We start from the raw sequence: 23177 nt of genomic DNA on the forward strand, positions 1-23177 counted from the left end.
ACACAGAAAAGTACAAAATCCAGTCATAGGGTAAATATGCAAATTTTTGAATTTGTGGTGAGAAAGGGCTCAAATATTAACACTGCAGAAAACTACCAGACCACAAACATAAATAATAAGAGAGAAAGAAAGCAACAAATAACGTAAAAAACAAAAAAGAAATAAATGAATAAAATGACAGGAATAAGCCTTCACATATCAGCAATAACTTGAATGCAAATGAAATAAATTTTCTAGTTACAAACTGAAGACTGGCTGAATGGTGAAAACAACAGATGATTCAACTATATGATACCTACAAGAAACTCATCTCACCTGTAAAGAGAAGCGGATTGAAAGTCAAGGGACATAAAATGTATTCTACATTAATGGAAATCAAATGCCAGCAGAGAGTTACTGTATTTATACTAAATAAAACAGACTTTAAATATATAATAAAGAGGAGACACTTATAAAATTACCTTTAAAATTATAAAATAAAGATATTAATTAAACAAGATGATATAACTATTCTAAACATATATGCAATTATACTAGAACACCTAGCTATACAAAGCATATATTATTAGATGTAAAGGGAGAGACAGACTCTAATAGAATAAGTGGCATGAACCTGAACATTCATTCCACTCTCAACCTTAGGCACATCATCTAGTCAGAAAATTAACAAAGAAGGAATGGTACCAGCTCTTCTTTGTACCTCTGGTAGAATTCGGCTGTGAAACTGTATGATCCTGTGCTTTTTTTGGTTGGTAGGCTATTAATTACTGCCTCAATTTTAAAACTCATTATTGGTCTATTCAGGGATTTGACTTCTTACCTGTTTAGTCTTGGGAGGGTATATATATATCCAGTAATTTATCCATTTCTTTTAGATTTTCTAGTTTATTTGAATAGAGGTATTTAGAGTATCCTCTGCTGGTAGTTTGTATTTCTGTGGGATCAGTGGTGATATCCTCTTTAGCATTTTTTAGGGTGCCTATTTTATTTTTACCTCTTTTCTTATTTATTAGTCTGGCTAGCAGTCTATCTTTTTGTTAGTCTTTCCAAAAACCAGCTCCTGGATTCATTGATTTTTCGAAGGGATTTTCATGTCTCTGTCCCTTCAGTTCTGCTCTGATCTTAGTTATTTCTTTTCTTCTGCTAGCTTTTGAATTAGTTTGCTCTTGTTTCTCTAGTTATTTTAATTGTGACTTCAGGCTATCGATTTTAGATCCTTCCCACTTTCTTCTGTGGGCAATTAGTGCTATAAGTTTCCGTCTAAACACTTTAGCTGTGTCCCAGATATTCTGGTATATTGTGCCTTTGTTCCCATTGGTTTCAAAGAACTTATTCATTTCTGCTTTAATTTCATTATTTACCCAGTAGTCATTCAGGAACAGGTTGCTCAGCTTCCATATAATTGTGTGGTTTTGAGTAAGTTTCTTAATTCTCAGTTCTAATTTGATTGCCCTGTGGTCTGAGAGACAATTTGTTATGATTTTTCTTCTTTGTATTGTCTGCAGAGTGTTTTACTTCCAAATATGTGGTTGTTTTGGAATAAGTGCTATGTGATGCTGAGGAGAATATATATCCTGCTGATTTGGAGTGGAGAGTTCTATAGATGTCTATCAGGTCTGCTTGGTCCAGAGCTGAGTTCAAGTCCTGAATGTCCTTGCTAATTTTCTGTCTCATTGATCTGTCTAATACTGACAGTGGGGTGTTAAGGTCGCCCACTACTATTATTGTGTGGGAGTCCAACTCTCTTTGTAGGTCTCTAAGAATTTGCTTTATCAGTCTGGCAGCTCCTATATTGGGTGCATATATATTTTGGAAAGTTAGCTCCTCTTGTTGCATTGATCCCTTTACCATTATGTAATGCCCTAACTCGTTTTATGAGGCCAGCATCATCCTGATAACAAAACCTATCAGAGAAATTTCAGACCAATATCCTTGATGAACATGGATATGAAAATCCCCAATAAAATATTGGAAAACCAAATCCAGCAGCATATTAAAAAGCTTATCCAACACAAGCAAGTCAGCTTCATTCCTGGAATACAAGGCTAGTTCGACATACACAAAACAAAAAATGTAATCCATCACATAAACAAAACCAATGACAAAAACCACATGATTATCTCAATAGATGCAGAAAAGGTCTTTGATAAAAATCTAACATGTCTTCATGCTAAAAACACTCAGTAAACTAGATATTGATAGAACATATCTCAAAACAATAAGAGCTATTTATGAAAAACCCACAGCCAGTATCAAACAGAATGGGGAAAAGCTGAAAGCATTCCCTTTGATAACCAGCACATGACAAGGATGTGTTCTCTCACCAATCCTATTCAACATAGTATTGGAAGCTCTGGCCAGGGTAATCAAGCAACAAAAAGAAATAAACTGTATTCGAACAGGAAGAGAGGAAGTCAAATTATCTCTGTTGGCAGATGACATGATTGTTTATTTAGAAAATCTCCATCATCTCAGCACAAAAACTCCTTAAGCTGATAAGTAACTTCAGCAAAGTCTCAGGATACAAAATCAATGTGCAAAAATCACAAGCATTCATATACACCAATAATAGACAAACAGAGAGCCAAATCACGAACAAACTCCCATTCACAATTGCTACAAAGAGAATAAAATACCTAGGAATACAACTTACAAGGGATTTAAAGGACCTCTTCAAGGAGAATTACAAATCACTGCTCAAGGAAATAAGAGAGGACATGAATGGAAAAACATTCCATGGTCATGGAAAGAAAGAATCAATATCATGAAAATGACCATAATGAACAATGTAATTTATACATTAAATGCTATTCCCATCAAACTACCATTGACTTTCTTCACAGAATTAGAAAAAAACTACTTTCAATTTCATACGGAACCAAAAAAGAGCTCATATAGCCAAGACAATCCTAAGCAAAAAGAACAAAGTTGAAGGCATCATGCTACCTTAATTTAAACTATACTACAAGGCTACAGTAACCAAAACAGCATGATACTAGTACCAAAACAGACATATAGAACAATGGAACAGAACATAGAACTCAGAAATAGCACCACACATCTACAACCATCTAGTCTTTAACAAACCTGACAAAAACAAGCAATGGGGAAATAATTTCTTATTTAATAAGTTGTGTTGGGAAAGCTGGCTAGCCATATGCAGAAAGCTGAAACTGGACTCCTTCCTTACACCTTAAACAAAAATTAACTCAAAATGGATTAAAAATTTCAATGTAAGACCTAAAACCATTAAAACTGTAGAAGAAAACCTAGGCAATACCATTCAGAACACAAGCATGGGCAAAGACGTCGTGTCCAAAAAACCAAAAGCACTTGCAACAAAAGCCAAAATTGACAAATGGGATCTAATTAAAGAGCTTCTACACAGAAAAAAAAAAACCTATCAGGGTGAACAGGGAACCCACAGAATGGGAGAAAATCTTTGCAATCTATCCCTATGACAAAGGGCTAATATCCAGAATCTACAAGGAACTTAAAAATATTTATAAGAAAAAGCAAATGACCCCATCAAAAAATGAGTGAAGAATATGAACAGACATTTCTCAAAAGAAGACATTTATGTGGCCAACAAACACATGAAAAAAGATCATCACTGGTCATTTGAAAAATGCAAATCAATACCACAAGGAGATACCATCTCCTGCCAGTCAGAGTGGCAATCATTAAAAAGTCAGGAAACAACAGATGCTGGAGAGCATGTGAAGAAATAGGAATGCTTTTACACTTTTGGTGAGAGTGTAAATTAGTTCAACCATTGTGGAAGATAGTGTGGTGATACCTCAGGGATCTATAACTGGAAATACCATTTGACCCACTAATCCCATTACTGGGTATATACCCAAAGGATTAGAAATCATTCTACTATAATGACACATGCACAGGCATGTTTATTGCAGCATTATTCACAATAGCAAAGACTTGGAATCAACCCAAGTGCCCATGAATGTTAGACTGGAGAAAGAAAATGTGGCACATATACAGCATTGAATACCATGCAGCCATAAAAAAAGAATGAGTTCATGTCCTTTGCAGGGACATGAATAAAGCTGGAGACTATCATTCTCAGCAAACTAACTCAGGAACAGAAAACCAAACATTACATGTTCTCACTCATAAGTGGGAGCTGAACAGTGAGAATATATAGACATGGGGAGGAGAACATCACACATGGGGCCTGTATGGGGATGGGGGGAAGAAGAAGGATAACATTAGGAGAGATACCTAATGTATATGACAAGTTGATAGGTGCAGCAAACCACCATGGTACATGTATACCTAGGTAGCAAACCTGCACATTCTGCACATGTATCCTAGAACTTAAAGTATAATTAAAAAAAAAAAGAAAATTAACAAACATTGAATTTAAACAATACTTTAGACAAAATGTCCCTAACAGACATTCAAAGAGTATTTATTCTAACAGCTGCAGAAGACACATTATTCTCCTCAGCACATAGGACATTCTCTAGGAGAATCTAGAAATAAATCTGCATATTTATAACCAGTCGATTTTTAACAAAGACACCAACAAGATACATTAAGAAAAGAACACCCTCTTCAATAAGTGGTGCTAGCAAAATTGGATTTCATATGAGAAAGAATGAAAATGGACCCTCATTTCTCAAAATATAAGAAAATCAACTCATATGAATTATAATTTCAGAGGTGCCAAAATTATAAAACCACAAGAAGAGAAATAGATGAAACAATTTAGAACACTGATCTAGACAAATAATGCATGGCTAAGACCTTAAAAATACACCCACCCCCAAAAAATAGATAAATTCTACTACAGCAAACTAAAAAGCCTCTGCACAGCAAAGGAAACAATCATGGAATAAAGAAACAACTGGTTAAATTGAAGAAAATATTTGCAAACTATTCATCCAGTAAAGGACTATCATCCTGAACATTCAAGGAACTCAAACATAATAGCAAAAAATAGATAAATTCTACTACATCAAACTAAAAAACCTCTGCACAGCAAAGGAAACAATCATGGAATAAAGAAACAACTGGTTAAATTGAAAATATTTGCAAACTATTCATCCAGTAAAGGACTATCATCCTGAACATTCAAGGAACTCAAACATAATAGCAAAAAAAGAAAACAAATAATCTCATTACCAAGAAGGCAAAAGATATGGATAGACATTTTTCAAAAGAAGACATCCAAATGACCCACAAGTACATAAAGAAAATGATCAACATCACCAGTCATCAGAGAAATGCAAATCATAACCACAAAATAGCATTATCAAAAAGGGAAAAAAAATAGAATATGGAGAAAAGGGAACTCTTACACATTATTGATGGCAAAGTAAATTAGTGCAACCACTATGAAAAATAGAGTGGAAATTTCTTTTAAAAATAAATTAAAAATAGAACTACCATATGATTCAGTAATATTGGATAAATACCATTACAGGGTATTTATGCAAATGCAAAAAAATTAGCATATCAAATAGATACCTACATTCCCATTTTTATTGAAGCCCTATTCATAACAGCAAAGATATAGATCAGTTTAAGTTTTCAGCAGTGAATGAATGGATAAGGAAAATTTGCTATGTATACACATCATACTTTTAAATACAATAAAATCATGTCATTTGCAGTGTTTATGACACTAGAGGTCACTATGTTAACTGAAATAAGCCAAGCAGAAAAAGAAAAATATCACATGTTCCCTCTCATATGTGTAAGCTTAAAAAAAAAAAAATGAATCTCATAAAGATAGAGAGTAGATTGTTGGTCACCAGAGGGTGAATAGGTATCTAACAAGAGTAAAATAGAAAAAAATAAAACCTAGTGTTTGATAGATCAATAGGATGAGTACAACTAACAACAATGTGTTGGCTGTTTCAAAATAGCTAAAAGAGAAGACTTGAAATGTCTTCAGCACATAGGAATAATAAATTTTCAAGTTGATGGATACTTCAAATACCCTGACATTATCATTACATATTTCACACATGTAACAAAGTACCATGAGATGTTTAAAATGAATAATACTTATATGTGACTAAAGCATAGATTTGTGAATTGCTGATTAATATGCTTCCTATAATAAACTTCCTAATAGTCTTTTACACATAAATCTTTCTGAATTTTAAAAAAGATTGATAAAGCTCACTGAACAAGGATGCTTAAAATGAATTGGTCTTTTTAAATTTGTGTCAAATGGCACAGAAGGACAATTAAGCTAACTAACAGCACTTTCAGACTTTAAAAGGTCAGTCTTTATAAGGAGGATAACAATATCTCAAAACTCACAGTATCATTGTTATTTTACACAAATTTTATGTTTGATTTATTTTGAGAGAACATTTATTTCCTCCTGAAATAAAATGTACCATTTAATCACTAAGAAAAATTCGGGAAATGTGCAAAAGAAAGAAAGAATGAATGAATGAATGAAAAACTCAAAATCTTAAACTCATCCTTATATTCCAGTCAGGGATGTGATACTCACTGCTAACAAGAGGCCTTGCTGCTTACTGGCAAAAATCATGGATGTTTAAGTCAGAACTGGATTCATATTTCAACACAGCTATTTGCTAGCAATGTAACGTTAAGCTTATTATTTAATCTCAGTAAGCCATAGGTTTATGATCTACAAAAAGTTTCATTACCTCAATCATACAATTGTATTGACTAAGAAGAAATTTCTGAAATATCACAAAGTACATTTTACATATAGTAGTGCTCAATAAAATTTCCCTTGAGAAATGTTTAACACGTAACAATGAGAAAAATTACAGATATAATACTATATGCAGCAAAATCATTATTTGAAACATGGTCTTATGAAACATTACCTTATAAGCTATAGAAAACATCAAATATTTAAAACATGATTTTTGTGTCATTATTGAGAAATTCAATATTCTAATAATTCATTGCACATCCCAAAATATTCATTCTTTCACTCTATCAATGTCAAATGAGTGACCATGTGTACTGAGCTTGGTGCTAGGTGAACAATTCATGTGACAAGGACAAAGTTCCTGCCTTCATGATGCTTACCGCCTAGTGGAGAAGTTATACAACACAAAGAAACAAACACATACTGATAAAATGTAACATACCATATGAAAATAAATGAAACACTAAGTGAATTGGTCTCTCTCTCTCTCCCCTAAACCATCTTTTTCCCTTTCCTCCATCTATCAATATAGATCTATCAATATTTGTGGCAGAAGCTAGGAAAAGGCTCTTTTTTTTTTTTTTTTTTTTTGAGACAGAGTCTCACTTTGTCACCCAGACTGGAGTGCAATGGCCCGATCTCGGTTCACTTAAACTCTCACCCCCTGGGTTCAAGCAATTCTCCTGTCTCAGCCCTCCCAGGCACGTGCTACCACACCGGGCTACTTTTTGTATTTTTAGTAGAGGCACGGTTCTGCCATGTTGGCCAGGCTCGTCTCGAACTCCCGACCTCAAGTTATCTGCCCACCTCAGCCTCCCAAAGTGCTAGGATTACAGGTGCGAGCCACCATGCCCAGCTTGAAAAGGCATTTTTAATGGCCCACGTTCTTAACTGATAATGAATTCTCAAAAAGCCAACTATGCCAATGACCAAAGAAAGAACATTCCTGGCAGAAGAAATGATATGTGGAAATGTCCTATTCTAAGAAAGAGTGTGGTGTGTTTTAGGAAGACAAGAAGACTTACACACATGTCTGAAACATGCTAAAAGTTCAGGATATAGAGCTCACTGAGGCCATAGTGTTGTAACAGAAATCTTGAACAAGTGCTGCACAAAGGTTATGAGGAAAACTTGATTTGAGTTGTTCCCCTTCTATCCTTTGACTTTATCCAGTTAGAGTAATTTCTTTTCTTTGCTGAAATTCTAGTAGCTCTACTCTGGTAATTCTGAGGTAAAAAACAGTCTTCCAATTTTGTTACAAACAACCAATGTCTCATTTCAATTACTGGACATCATACAAGATGTTATTCAAAATAAAAAATTTGAATTAATGTTATTTTTTCCCTTTTCCTTGCCCAGGCTGCTTCAGATTGGAAGCCCACACCTACTGCAGGCTGTTTTCCAACCAGAAAATGATACGATGGGGTAAGCCTGCTCTTCATCTCTCTCTTGCCAGCAGCATGCATACTCTTCATTAGAAAGTTTCTTTGCTGGAATGCTTATCCTCTGAACTGGAGCATCTCCAGTGCCCACTGTCTCTCTGACCTCAAAGTCTAGGCCTTTTGATTAGATGACCCAAGACTACCCCACTGTGATTCCTTCTCCCAAGCGGTCTACACTTTCTTTCGTGGCAATACTACCTACATCCTGACCCTGCAGTCTCTAAGATAATGTACAGGTGCTTCTGCACCCTTCTGGCTGCCAAAGCAGTCAGCCCTTCACTTGCTTTCTAGATTTCTAAAGGCAAGATTCAGACATAATGCTATAATCTGTCAAACACAAGAAATAAACTGTGTTTTCTTCCCAGGCCTCAGACAAAACAAACATGGTTATCTTTCTTTTGTACGTCAGCAAGGTGAGCAACACCATTCTCCCCTGAATGAACCCACTGAAGTTCCCAGGTATTGTCCTTGATACTCTGTTTTTCTTAATCCTTCATCATATCTTTAAGCTCGGCCTGTCACAAACATTCATTGACACTATTGATATTCTAGTACATGTCAACCTCTTTCTTCCCCTGAATGCACACAAAAGCCTCCTAACTTGTCTGTTTCTGTCAGTTTAGTTTTCCTGTCATTTAGTACTGTTTCTTCTCTTTGCTATTTGAGTTATTTTTCTAAATGCAAATCCACTGTCATTTCCCTGTATAAAAATTTTAATGGCTCTTTATTCCATAACTAGAGATTGAGCTGTTCTCAGTATTTCTGTTGCTACATTTCCTGTCCTAAATAACGCATCCCTCATATTCCCTCTCGCCAATTATGTGGCTTACTACTTCTCACACTTTAATCTTGATTTAGACTACAGATGTCTGTCTGAGCCCTTGCTATACTCTCAAAGCTCCCCTTTACGTCAGTCTAATTCTCTGATCATGCACTTAAGCCATTATTTTATATTTGCTTTCTTTTAATAAGTTAATAATCCTTAATAAGACATCACTTCTTTGACAGCAAGAATCATGTCTTATTTTCATCATGGTATCAAGAGTATACAATACAACTCCTGGCAAACTATTAGTGTATAATTGATATTTGTGGAATTAATTATTGAGTAGGTGAATAAGTACAACGGTGGGTAACTCAGTATCTAGGTGAAAAACATTATCTCAAGAGCATTTTCTTTGCCAAGACTATAGTCCCAATTCTCAGCCTCTAACATTCTCAGCTTTAATTTGAGGAAAAATGACTCTGATGGACCAGTTTTGCTCCATTACATAGTTTCCACTTAATACAGAACTAATTAATTTCAATTAGGAAGGACCATGTGAATATTGACACATTATCAGACACCTAGTTGACTGAAAGTCATCAAAGGTACTCAAATCATAGTCAGAGTTCTGATAGTGAGAAGGTTTAAATAGAATTATTATTTACTAAGAAGAGAGTCAGATAAAGGCAAACCACAGGAGATGGTGCTATCCCCTTACATAAAGCTTAAATTAAACATAAGGGAGGAAGATACTATAAGGATATGTTTTTGAGCTCTATGCAGAAAAATTACATATGGATACAGGAGGGAATTTTATGGGGTGAGAAGTAATAGTCTAAATAAATGGTGAAGGAATCCTTCTCTGAAAAAGAAGTAAATTCTGTGTACATTTGAAGGAAATGCCTCACTGGCAGGGGCATTAACAAAGCAAAGCCTCTGAGGTGCCAGTATGTTTAGTATGTTTAAGAAATTGCAAAGACAAGTGTGACAGGGATAAAGTAAATGAAGGAGGGAGTTAATTACTACAATCCAGAAAGTCCAAACTGTTTATATTAACTGGCTTTGTTTGAATTCCAATCTCAAATGAATTAGTCAAAGGAATCTGATTTGCTCAACCTCAGTTATATGACAATTACAGGATAATCCAATCTATTGAAGAAGGATGAGTCATAATAAATGTTGCTGGCAATGTCTTACATTTTTTGAAGGAAAATTTGTATTGTTTTAATTATTTTTATGTACAGCAAACTCAACAGTCTACACTTAACCCAGTTTAAAAAAAGAACAAATTTAAGAGAAGTGTGCTGGGGGAAGGGAAGTCTTGATGGTTGTAGAAATCATACCAAAATTGTCTTCTGTGTGGCTGTAAAAGGACAGCTCTTTAGAGGAAAATCCCTCAGACTTCTGGATAGGGGCTTAGACCTAGATTATGTGACATTGTATAGAGAAGCCTAAGTATAAGGAATATCTCATACATTTACATAATAATAAGACGGGAAAGGAAGTTAGAAATGTTCAGATTCAGTCATTATAAAAAATGAAGTAAGAAAACTTCAGAGGGTAAGTGACATTCTTTTTTAAGGTTGGTATACACAGTTAATTAGTGGCAGCCAACAGACCAGACTACGTATCTTTTGATTTCCTATTCAATTTGGCATAGAAAATGATGTGACTGAGTTCTGAGAAAGCTCAACTTTTCTGGAGAGTCCTTAAGAACACTTCCAAATACAATTAATTAAATTAGAGCTAGTGGCAATGTTAAGATAAATCAGAAAATAACATTAAAAAAAGAATATATTTGATGCACATCAAAGTACGTCATTATGGGAATGGCTCTCGAACCAAACCCTGAAGGAGAATAGCAGGGCCTCAAATCATTTCAGAGCCTAGGGCATAAAACTTCCATGAAAAATGATGTTTGTCTGAATTCTTCTAGTGAAATACAGGCATTCATTAAAGTAAAATATATAAGAAAAAAGAGAAACCCAGCAAAAATTTTTGTGCAAAATTTTCTCACTGTGGTAATGCAGATAGAAAAAAAAAGTAGAAAAAGCTGTGAGTTTAAGCTCTGGGGTCTGAATTATCTCTATCTGAATCTTTGCAGGGACATGTCTTAGCTATATACAACAAGGCAAGTTTTCAATCTCTTTGAATTGCAGTCTCCTCATTCATTTAAACAAAACAATACAAAACAAAAATCTATAGTCCACCTAATATTTCCAGTATATTTTGAGTATTACATAAGCCATACAAATATCTTGCATAGTTATTGATATATATTAGATTTACGTTAACTCTTGGTTTTCATAATAATCTGTGACATTTGTCAACACAGGGACTTTCTAGAGAGATATTTTTGAGTTATTGACCTGAAGTATTTTTCTTCTCATTTTTTCATTATTATTTTCTAACCATTAAAAGGAATGGCAAAAACCATGATTACTTTTGCACTAACCTCATAATAAAATATTTCAAATGTTGTCACTGAGAATGAAATGTAGTGAAAACGTTTGTTTTTCTATTCATGAACCTTACTAGACTTCTGAGGCACCCAGAAGACTAACACTCTAATAAAGGCTATAGCAAGTATTTGACAAAGAAAGGTTAAATTGCAGAAGCAGAAATTTCTCAGCTCTAGAGAGATGGTTCAAAGATTTAATAAACTAATTAAAAAGGAGAAAAGAGAAACCGCTGATGGGTCTTGATGTCTTTAAGTAAAGTCGTAAGAAGCACAGTTGTCATGGAGGTAACGAATAGCCAGAATGTTTTTCTACAGGCGAATTTAAAGACACAATGGAAAACGCCTTAAGAAATTAAATGTATTGAAAATACATCTGAATTACTGAGAATTTTAAGAACATTAGATCTCCTATTTTCTTCTATGTAATTTGTAAATTGTGTATTTTATTTCCTCTATTTTACAAATGAAGATAAAAGTAGAAGGGACTATTTCCAACTCCATTCAGTAAAAGCCAGGTATTCATTGTATAAAAAGTGCTCACTGTAGTTTTCATGGGGCAAATTAGTGGCAGTTTGAGTCACCCTGCAGTGCCCTAATGAAATATTCCTGCTTAACTCTAATGGATCTAGGGAGTGACTTTCTTGATACTGATGGCAATCGTCAATCAGGTTATGGTCTTGGTCATAGCTATATCACACAATCATATTTATTTATACTGTACCTTTTACTTTTATGTTTGCCTTTCTACTGAGAAGATGTCAAAGAACACACATGTATATAAACTTACAATATAAACATTAAGGCATTTTAAATTGGCTGCCTCTTACCACTTTTTGGAAAGGAGGTTGCAAATTTAAGGGAACACTTCATAATCTCGTTCATTAGCAGAAGTTGGCATACATCAGTGGAGAGAAAAACCATCAGCAGTTTACCCTGGAACTCTGTGGGTGCCTTAGGAGACTGAGCAATATTTTTACTTTTTTCATAATGTTATATGTAATGGATTCAACTACTGTAATCACTATTCTGTGCCAATCTAAAAGTAGCCTCATAAAAAGTGTTTATTAAACTGAAAAGTGTTTTCCTTGATATTTCCTTAAACTATGTCACCAGATCTATATTACCAACAGCAATTCAAAAACTTATAAAGCTATTTGTTTGTATTTAATTATCACACGTTAATATCTTCTTATCTTTATCTTTCCAAAACGTTACTTAATATTTCTGCTTCATCTGCTAATTTATTAGCATCTCATCTTATGGTAATAATAATAATTTCTCCTATCAAACATATATTTTTCAGATATTTCATTCTATTCCTGCACTTGAAATATCTTTCCAATGCCTTTTCTACTTGATGAAATTTTTTTACTCATCGCTAAATACTCAGCTGTAATAGAGTTCCTTCAAGAAGACTTTCCTGCACACTCACGTTGTGTGATATACCTCCTCTCTGTTCCCATCATACTCCTATCTTGTCAGAATCGTGCCTTTCATGAACCATCTACTCCACTCTCAGATATTTTATTATTCCAGGGCAGTAACAGTGTCACATTGCTCTTTCTACTTCTAGGAACTCTACAGTGCTTATTATAAGAAGATGCTTAATAAATGCTCATTAAACAAAAGGGAAAAAGTACAAATCTCCCACACATACAAACATGAGCATATTCTAGGAACACTTACTTGAGACATCAGTTTTATTTTTGTTGTTGTTGTTATATGCTTCACTCAGATACAGTGTGCTTTTTAAGGAAATAGGCAAAATTTAATTCTGCATCAGAGAACAGCTGCCATCTTTTGGGAGAAATCAGAAGAATCTCTCTTCCTTTCGGTCTCTCTCCTATTAACTGACAGCATTATTGTTAATGATATTTTGTGTATGTGAAAGGTAACTTGAGGAGAAACAGTTCTTGTTGATATTGAATAAATTAATTGTGAAACCTGTTTTGCTTCCTTTTTCTCCAAGTGGATAAAAATATTCATGATTCTAAAGCTGTAAAAGCCTATTCTAAAACTATCTGCAGACAAGGTTGTCATGGAAACCACCATTTTTTTGAATAGTACAATAAATAGTCATCTAAAGAAATACTGAACACAGTGTACCTTGGTCTAGTAATTAAAGTTGGTCCAGAATTGAAACATCTATGACATGTTTTGCTTTCAGGTATGCCATCAGAGGATATTTATTACCATATGGGGATATTTTTGTAAACAGGTGAGATACAAAATGTTTACTTGCAGCAATAACTTGAAGTATGGAATGAGAAGGACACATACTCCTGCTTCATAAATTACTGTCTCCCCCATCCACCTCACACATACACACACAGCATGAGCAAACAGGTAAGAATGAAGACATGAGACAGCAAATTGCAAGTTCACAAGAGACCTAGGAAAGTAGAAGACAAAAGAAATTAGGAATACATGAAAGCCAGAGCTAGTTCTAAATTCTCTTTTTCCCACATACCCCAGCTTCCTGTAGGGAGACTGGATACCAAAGTACACAACAAGAGCTTGGAGAAATGAAATTAGAATTGGAAGAACAGTATTTTTTTAAAAAAAAGGATAAAAATATCATTCTTCCCCTGTCTTCTCCCTAGGTTTTCCGGGTGTGGAAGGCTGTCAAAGAGGTAGGGGATAATTTCTGAATATCGGGACTAATCTTGATTTTCAGCTGAAGTTTGCCACCTGCAAAACCTACAAAAATACTTTATGTTTCAGGGATTGACGGAAGACAGTCTTGAGTAGTGGCAAAGCTCAAGGAGAAGAGATCAAGATTTTTCATTGAGATCTGATTTATTCAGGCAAGGTCTAAGCAAGGCTGGCCATGGACTCAAGTAACCACCCAGTGGTGTAGAGTATTACATTTGCTTGAGGTTAGGATTAGGAGAGAAAGTTCTTTTTTTTTTTAAATTTTTTATTGCATTTTAGGTTTGGGGGTACATGAGCAGAACATGCAAGACAGTTGCGTAGGTACACACATGGCAGTGTGTTTTGCTTCCTTTCTCCCCTTCACCCACATTTGGCATTTCTCCCCAGGCTATCCCTCCCCACCTCCCCCTCCCACTGGCCCTCCCCTTTTCCCCCCAATAGACCCCAGTGTTTAGTACTCCCCTCCCTGTGTCCATGCGTTCTCATTTTTCATCACCTGTCTATGAGTGAGAATATGCGGTGTTTCATTTTCTGTTCTTGTGTCAGTTTGCTGAGAATGATGTTCTCCAGCTTCATCCAGGTCCCTACAAATGACACAAACTCATCATTTCTGATTGCTGCATAATATTCCATGGTGTATATGTGCCACATTTTTCCAATCCATCCTATCATCAATGGGCATTTGGGTTGATTCCAGGTCTTCGCTATTGTAAACAGTGCTGCAATGAACATTCGTGTGCATGTGTCCTTATAGTAGAACGATTTACAGTCCTTTGGATATATACCCAGTAATGGGATTGCTGGGTCAAATGTAATTTCTATTTCTAAGGCCTTGAGGAATCACCACACTGTCTTCCACAATGGTTGAACTAATTTACACTCCCACCAACAGTGTAAAAGTGTTCCTTTTTCTCCACATCCTCTCCAGCATCTGTTGTCTCCAGATTTTTTAATGATCGCCATTCTAACTGACGTGAGATGGTATCTCAATGTGGTTTTGACTTGCATCTCTCTGATGACCAGTGACGATGAGCATTTTTTCATATGATTGTTGGCCTCATATATGTCTTCTTTTGTAAAGTGTCTGTTCATATCCTTTGCCCATTTTTGAATGGGCTTGTTTGTTTTTTTCCTGTAAATCTGTTTGAGTTCTTTGTAAATTCTGGATATCAGCCCTTTGTCAGATGGGTAAACTGCAAACATTTTTTCCCATTCTGTTGGTTGCCGATTCACTCTAGTGACTGTTTCTTTTGCTGTGCAGAAGCTGTGGAGTTTCATTAGGTCCCATTTGTCTATTTTGGCTTTTGTTGCCAATGCTTTTGGTGTTTTGTTCATTTTTATTTATACCCACCCTTGCATCCAGGCAAAATAGGTGCATGATGATACCATACAAAATAGTCAACATTTGTCGATTCCCCTGGTAAAAAGGAGAGAGATGGATTTCAAAGAGAAGGCTTTGAACAGAATAGGGACCATATTTAACACCCAAGTCAAAATGATCCTAGATTGACTGATCCAATATATTTATTAGTGGCTAGAAGGTTGTGTTTTTTATTCTTGAGCTCAATGGGAAGTTGTAATACGTTTTATATTTTTGAGAAAAAAGTTTTTCTACTTATACATATTACATTATTGTCTATATATATATACATATTTATGTATATATATAATATAAAGAGCAAAAGGTATTAGTTCAGCTCAGGGTCCCAGAGAGATTGTACAAGAAAAAATTAAAATGGGTCATCTAATTCAAACTATTATGAATTCAGACCTTTTTCCTTTCTTTAATATTCTATTTATTCTTCCCATTGTGAATGAGTTGTCTTAATCCCTTCTTAATGCAGTCAGGAGGAGAGTAAAACAGAGGATAAGAACATCAGCATTCCCTGAGAAGTTGATTTGTTTTTTACTCATCTAGAATGAGAAAGCCAAAGCTTGCTGTGAAAAATAACCTTACCTTAAATGGCTAACATTTTTAATGCAAGAACCTTTTGCTTTATTATTGTCTTATGGAACCTGGTTCCGATAATTAGTGTAAAAACAAAACAAACTGCATAGAAAGACTTGAACTCTATTTACCACAAGGGCAGCAGGTGAGAGAGAGAAAAAAAAGGAGAGAAAAAACAGATATGATCATTTGTAAGCAAGTGGGGACTAGAAGCAGGTAATTTTTATACAGTTCTATATTTGTACTTCATTGTCTTTGCTAAAAGAAATTGTTGTTCCCCTATTTAGCAGATTAGTCAGGTTTCTTTGAAGGGTTACCCAAGAGTCCTTATATATTTGGTTAGGAGGAAAGCAAAGCTAAGAATGTTATTTAATTTCACAATGGAAATCAATATGAACCTAACATTTTACAATGATCCAAGACAAAATATAGAAGCCAGAAAGGACAAACAGATCTATTTTAAATAATGCTGATTCTCAGAAATTTGCGGAAGAAATATACGCTCCCAAAGTTATTGAGCTGTGCTGGGTGTTGAACTGGAAACATAAGAAAATTTTATTTTCTTGAGAAATCCTTGCAATATGTTTGAAGGTTTTTTTTTTTTTTTTCAAATTCAGGAATAAAATACCACAAAACAATTGCCAGTTACTGTCAACTAATATGATTGCATATGTAGTTAAAAATTTAAAAATATTTTCTATTAGCTTCTGAACATTTCAAGAAGTTTTCGTTTTTATGTTCATTTTCTAATTAATGTATCAAACTAGATAAATAGTAGGAGGTATGTGGGGTGTGTGTGTCTGTATGTGTGTGTGCATGAAGTACAGGGAGAAAGAGAGGAGAGAGAAAACTAAATCGTGGATCACTGTTATTACCTTAGAGAACATAGAAAGTTTTCTCATTTAAAAAAAATGTTCTATTATTAAAAGATTTCCCCATTTATGCTTTTAAAATACTACTTAAAGCTCCATTTATTACCAATAACATTCTTCCTATTTTTAGACTGTTACCTTCCCTGATATTCATGATCTATTTTGGGAAAAAGGTCAACTAATTAGGAACATCACCTGATTGTATCATTAAGAGGTCTCTAGGGAAAGGCAGAAACCAATAGACAACCTGAGGAAACTCTCCCATAGACATGGGACTTGTCTGAATAACTGCTCAGCATAGAAGCGGACACTCGAGCAGAAATCCATGGAGCACAAGTTTCCACCTCCAGTAAGGGAATAGGTCATAGCAGCACGTCAGAGACAGTGAATTAGGTAGAAAACCTCCAAAGAAGATGTTCTTAACCTGCTTCACAATGATTTAAAATCATTTAAATAGATTTTAAATGTGATTTAAAATAGAAAGCTGAAACAGAGCTTCTTGACAAAGTGAAATTCATAATCATCTGTTGAAGCAAATATTTTACCATAGCTTTACTCTTCACAAGATTTTTGGCCTTAATTTAGTAAAACTTTTAGAAACTATATTAAGGTTAAACAAAAAAATCATTGCTATTGTTATTAGTACAATTATGATTATTAATTAGTGCTTTTTATGCTGCTGCTACAAAAAAAAAAAAACATTGGCTTGTGCTCTTGCTATCTATTACTGAAAACTAATAATAAAATCCTAATCTTAGTGGTTTAAAAAAACTGTATGTTATTTCTTATGACACTGTGGATTGAGGAGGCTCAGCAGGGCAGTTCTTTCTTCTCATCAGTTGTGTACTGAGATGCATGGCCCTCAAACACTTTCCCTGTCTTCTTACTTACAAATCTATACAGATTCTTCCTTACAATAAAAATTGAATATTCATTACAATTTGAACATTACCTAGAAAAATGCATTTCTTATTTATGGTATTTCCTTTCCCTAAAATATCCTTTTCATGTCTCAGTTACTTAGAATAGTAATTTACACAAAGCAGTTCTTAATTACTGTGTGTTACATTAGACTGAGCACCTTTTTTAGGTTATTAGCACACTTAAGCATTTGATTATCACTTTTACATAAAAGCATCTACACTCATATTCTTATGATTTATATTAGATTAGATAATCCTGAAGCTAATGATTTGTAACATATTTGAAGCTTTCTGAGTGGTAGGATTCTTACTGCTTATTTTAGAAAACCAAAAATGGTATTTGAAATAACTAATAATAATAAACATTTATTTGTCTTACTATTATTAATTATAATATTAAATATATTTATATTATACTAATAAATTATATTTATTGATATATTATATATTCATATCCAATATATGTATTAATATATTTTTATATACTAATTAGATATTAACATATTTATTAGCCAAATAATGTTAATATATGCACTGAATATATTAAGTTCGCAACTTAGTATATGTTATGCATACATTAAGATAAAATATATTATCTTAGTATATGTTAAGCTATATAGTCAGCACATGCCCCTGAATCACCTCCAGATTCAATATTCTTAATCACTGCGCTATGTATTAGGTTGGTGCAAAAGTAATTACGTTTTTTGCCATTAAAGGTAATAGAAACAAACAGCGATTACTTTTGCACCAATCTAATAGTTGGAAATGTAAAGCAGCACTCAAAGAAACTGGCAAGAATCAATAAATTACTTTTTTTTTTCTGCATAAAAGAAGTACAGTGCAATCTTGTGGGAGTATCCAACAACACAGTCTTTATAAATATAATGCATTTGGTGATTAATAGTTTGAATGGTACATGATTTCCATTTTTAGGTCATAAAATTTGATTATGGACAATTTCACATAATTTAAACTAATATTAAGAGTAAAGTTGAAGCTATATATAATAATAGCTAACATTTATTTATTTTATTATTAAGTATAATATAAAATATATTTATATAATACTAACATATTATTATTATATCATATATTAGTAATATCCAATATATGTATTAATATATTTCTTATATACTATTAAGAAATATTACATTACATATATAGCTATAATATTACTCTTAATATTAGCTTAAATATATATACATATATATAGAGAGAGAGAGAGAAAGAGTGAGAGAGAGAGACAGAGAGAGAACTCGAATTGTCATTCCCTTTCTTTTAATACCATGGTACAAAAAACAGAAATAAACCAATTTTAGGTTTTTAAATTGCCAACAATATTACAATAATTATTACATTGTTGGAAATAATTAGTGCCGTATTCAGAAGAAAGGTCATCCAAGTGATAGCAAAATATTATAAAGAGACTCATCAGTTCGATTGTGTTCTTCATAGCTAGTGAGAATAAGTAATTTAAAAGAAGCTGAATTTACTTCCTTATTGCTATAAAATGGATCTATTTCCACAAAATTTTCAGAACCATAAACATTTTCCTGAAGTTTAATATTCAGAACTGAAGAACAAATCTTTACAGTAGGTATTTTGAATGTATTTATACATGTAAGTGTGTGCATATGTATAGGGGTGGGTATATGTATTCTGAAGGATCACATTAATAAAACTAATCAGGAAAAATTATAAGCAGACCAGAGGGAGACAGTTCCTCAGCTAGGGAAGATTAGCTCGCTAAATGACTGTCAAGAGGCCTCTCCAATTGGCATTATTTTCATGAATTTGTCTCACTGCAGTGTCTAGCATTCAATTTTGCAAGCTCAGAGGCTTGAATTTTTTAGTTTCTCAAAGTTGACAGGTATTGGTATCATTGATTCAAAATGACAAACATTATAAGTAATAGTTTAGTAAAAACCATGTCTATTTCTTAATTATAAAATTACATAACTGTCCAGTGAACCAGATCAGCATGCTGTCTTTTCATTACATTTTCTTCAAGGAGATAAGCTACATAGGAACACACATAATCAGAAGTTTATAGGGAGAACATGAAGTCGGAATGAGAAGAATTAATTTTTTGTAGGGAGAGCATGAAGCAGAAATGGGAAGAATCAATTTTAAGATGTATGGGCTTGATGTCATGAGATTAAAGAAGACACTGAGTCAGACTTCCAATACATGTGGATTATGCTTGACTTTAAAAATGTTGCAGGTTTCCTTCAGTGCCACTTTGCCAGCCAGAAATCTCTGTGGCCACCTCCACCTGGGTCTCACTCCAGCCCTCAGGGCTCACTCTGCTCACTCAATCTGGCAGGCGTGTGCCCCAGCCTGGATCCTGCACACATCACAGCTCTGCACTCAGCCCATGGCTACACCAGGCACGTGTGAGCAGCTTCCACACAGGTGCCTCCATCTAGATGAGGGGAATGTAGTGAGGCCAAAAACCTGAGAGATGACAACAATCACTGGGCCCCAGGGGTATTACAAATCTTGCTCAAAGAGTCTCGAGGTCTGAGCTCCCAAGAAATGTCCTCACTTTCCACTCCCATAGCTCGACAAGTGAAAGCTGTGAACTGTCAGCTCGGTTTTCAGGCTTTAAACTGTTTGGGGTTTGGAGATTGGGTTTCACCGGAATCCTGTCCCTGTCTGCCTAGGAATTTGTTTCCTGTCACTATCGCAACGAGACAGACTTGATCATGGCTAGGGCACACATTTGCCTGGACACGGCATGAGTGGGAACTGGATTGAAATAGTTGATCTTCGTCTGCCACGCCCCCAACAATTCTTATTGACATCTGCCTTGACCATTTCTCCTGCAATTAAGTAGTTGTATCTCTTTACAAAACACTGGCCTCAGCTACTGGGGCCAACAGTGAGCACTTAACGCCAAAGAACTGATCTCCAGGCCGATGACATATCTAATGACCACTGTGAGTTCTAGTTCAAAATGATGTGTTCGTCAAACAGTTTTCTCTCTTAGAATTTTAAACGGGAATAAGAATAGTGGCAGTATGCTGAAATTGAAACCCGACATTTGTTCAAGGTAAGCAGAAAGGGTAAAAAGTAGAGGTTGTGTTGCCCAGTGCAGCAAAGAGAAGAAGTCAGTTCACAAAAAAAAGCGATGTGAAAGAGACATCCTACTAAGTCTTTCTTTTTTTTTTTTTTAATTTCCGTAAGGCCATTTAAGAGACTTTCTATATTTTACAATTTATATCCAAATCAAAGAAACACTGTTAAAATGTCCCCTAAGAATTTTGTTTTTCTATTTTTATAGCTTATGAATGCACATTTCCAATCCACACATTACCTATATATGTTAACATCAAGTTTTCTTCCACCTTAGTTATGCTTTCTTTTTCAACACAACATTTTATTGTTTTATCACAGATTTATATTATGAGATAACTGAAAGGACAACCGAATTTCTTAATTCCATGTTCTTCAGTGACTGTATCTCACAGTCTACTCTCAATTTGCCTATAGCTTATATTTAGTTACCAATGTTTCAACATTTATTTGTTCATTTGTAACTTCGCATTTATTGTAAATAAGTACAGTTTAATACAATACTTAACTTTAAACCAGAGATGCATTTAAACAATCTGTATTTAAAAATAATTTTATCTACTTTTTTAGTCTTTGTTGCCCAGGCTGGAGTGCAGTGATGTAATCTGGACTTGCTGCAGCCTCCACCTACTCAGTTCAAGTGATTCTCCTGCCTTAACTCCACAAGTAGCTGGAATTACAGGCATATGCCTGCTATTTTTTTTATTATTTTTTTTTATTTTAGTAGAGATGGTGTTTCTCCACATTGGCCAGACTTCCTTGATCTCCTGGCCTCAAGTGATCTACCACCTCAGCCTCCCAAAATGCTGGAATTACAAGCATGAGCAACCTCACCTACCCTAGTAATTTATTGTCAAGTAAGTTATGTTTTGTTTAACAATATTTCAATATTTACTTTGTTATAAAGTTAAAAATTTTAAAAATTAAAATGCAGTCATGCAGTTTATCAAATGTATAGGAACTTGAAAATGCAATTAATGCTTTTTTAGATTATAATCAGTTGTTGTCTTACCAGTTACTTTTAACTTAATAAAATTTAAAACTCACGAAAGCCTGACAACATATATTTGACACAAAGTAGTTTTACTTATTTTTACAAATGTATGAATTCAGAAATGGATTTCACCTCTTTTAAAAATGTGTCAATTGTTTTTTATTAATTGGAGTCAGAAGTCATTTTTAGCCATCTTACTCCTTTGAATTGATGCTTTTTTGTTGCCTAAGACCATACTGATGCATTTTCATTGCCTAAATTTGGTTGAAGAATGCTGAATATACAAAGGCAAGCTACCACCTTAAATTCACAGCTCAACATCTAAATTTCAAGGACGCTTTTATTGTTGGCTGTTGTGCTAAATCTTAACTATATAGCAAATCTGAGGTAGCAATCCAATCTATCAAAAAAATGAGTAACACTTGTTATAGTTTAGTTGTGTCACCACCCAAATCTTATCTTGAACTCCCATGTGTTGTAGGAAGGCCTTGGTGGGAGGTAATTGACTTATGAGGGCAGGTTTTTTCCATGGTGTTCTCATAATAGTGAATAAGTTTCACAAGATCTGCAGGTTTTAAAAATGGGAGTTTCCCTGCACAAGCTCTCTCTCTCTATTTGCCTGCTGCCATCCATGTAAGACATGACTTGTTCCTCCTTGCCTTCTGCCATGATTGTGAGGACTCTCCAGACATGTGGAAATATAAGTCCATTTAAACTCTTTCTTTTGTAAATTGCCCAGTCTTGAGTATGTGTGTATCAGCAGCATTATATTGACTAATACAATACCTTAGTGTATGGATGTAATAATGTTAAAATTAAAAGGAAATTTTCATATATTATTTTCTAGATATTAAAACATTTAGTATAAAAAAGTTATTGTAATGTAATTGATAACTAAGGTTTATCTTTCAGAATACCAGTAGAACCCTAAATAACATGTTCATAATTTCATTCTTACCATCAATTTTATATATCACTTCTTAGCATCTACAGTTAAAAAGTAATAGTGTTTATGAATAATTAGAATTACTTGTTATTTAATACCTATTAAGATTATTGATTTGTGCTTTTTTCTATCACATATATATATATAAATGTTTATAATTTGGTTTTGATTCAAAATAATGACTAATTGGATCTCAAAGAGGTTGTCACTGTATATCCAAATATATTACCATGCTCAATTTCTAAAATTAATAACAAAAGTACACATTTATATACAATACATGTTTGTTTTTATCAACCTATTTTCTTTTCTTTTATTTTTATGTTTTTTATTTTTTTACTTTAAGTGAATACTATATATGGCATTTCTCCCCATGATTTCCCTCCCTACCCTCCCCAGCCTCCTCACCCCCCATCTCT

At 34.1% G+C, this 23177-nt stretch overlaps 1 long non-coding RNA gene across 1 annotated transcript in view; it reads left to right on the forward strand.

Moving 5' to 3' along the window:
* Positions 1–23177, forward strand: part of LOC144576817 (uncharacterized) — a 126556-nt gene that overhangs the window by 95808 nt on the left and 7571 nt on the right. Inside the window, exon 2 of the long non-coding RNA XR_013519371.1 lies at positions 8030–8095. This is a non-coding gene — a long non-coding RNA (uncharacterized LOC144576817). The remainder of the gene's footprint in view (positions 1–8029; positions 8096–23177) is intronic.

The sequence above is a fragment of the Callithrix jacchus genome, chromosome 6 (genome assembly GCF_049354715.1).
Source record: "Callithrix jacchus isolate 240 chromosome 6, calJac240_pri, whole genome shotgun sequence".
NCBI lineage: Eukaryota > Metazoa > Chordata > Mammalia > Primates > Cebidae > Callithrix > Callithrix jacchus.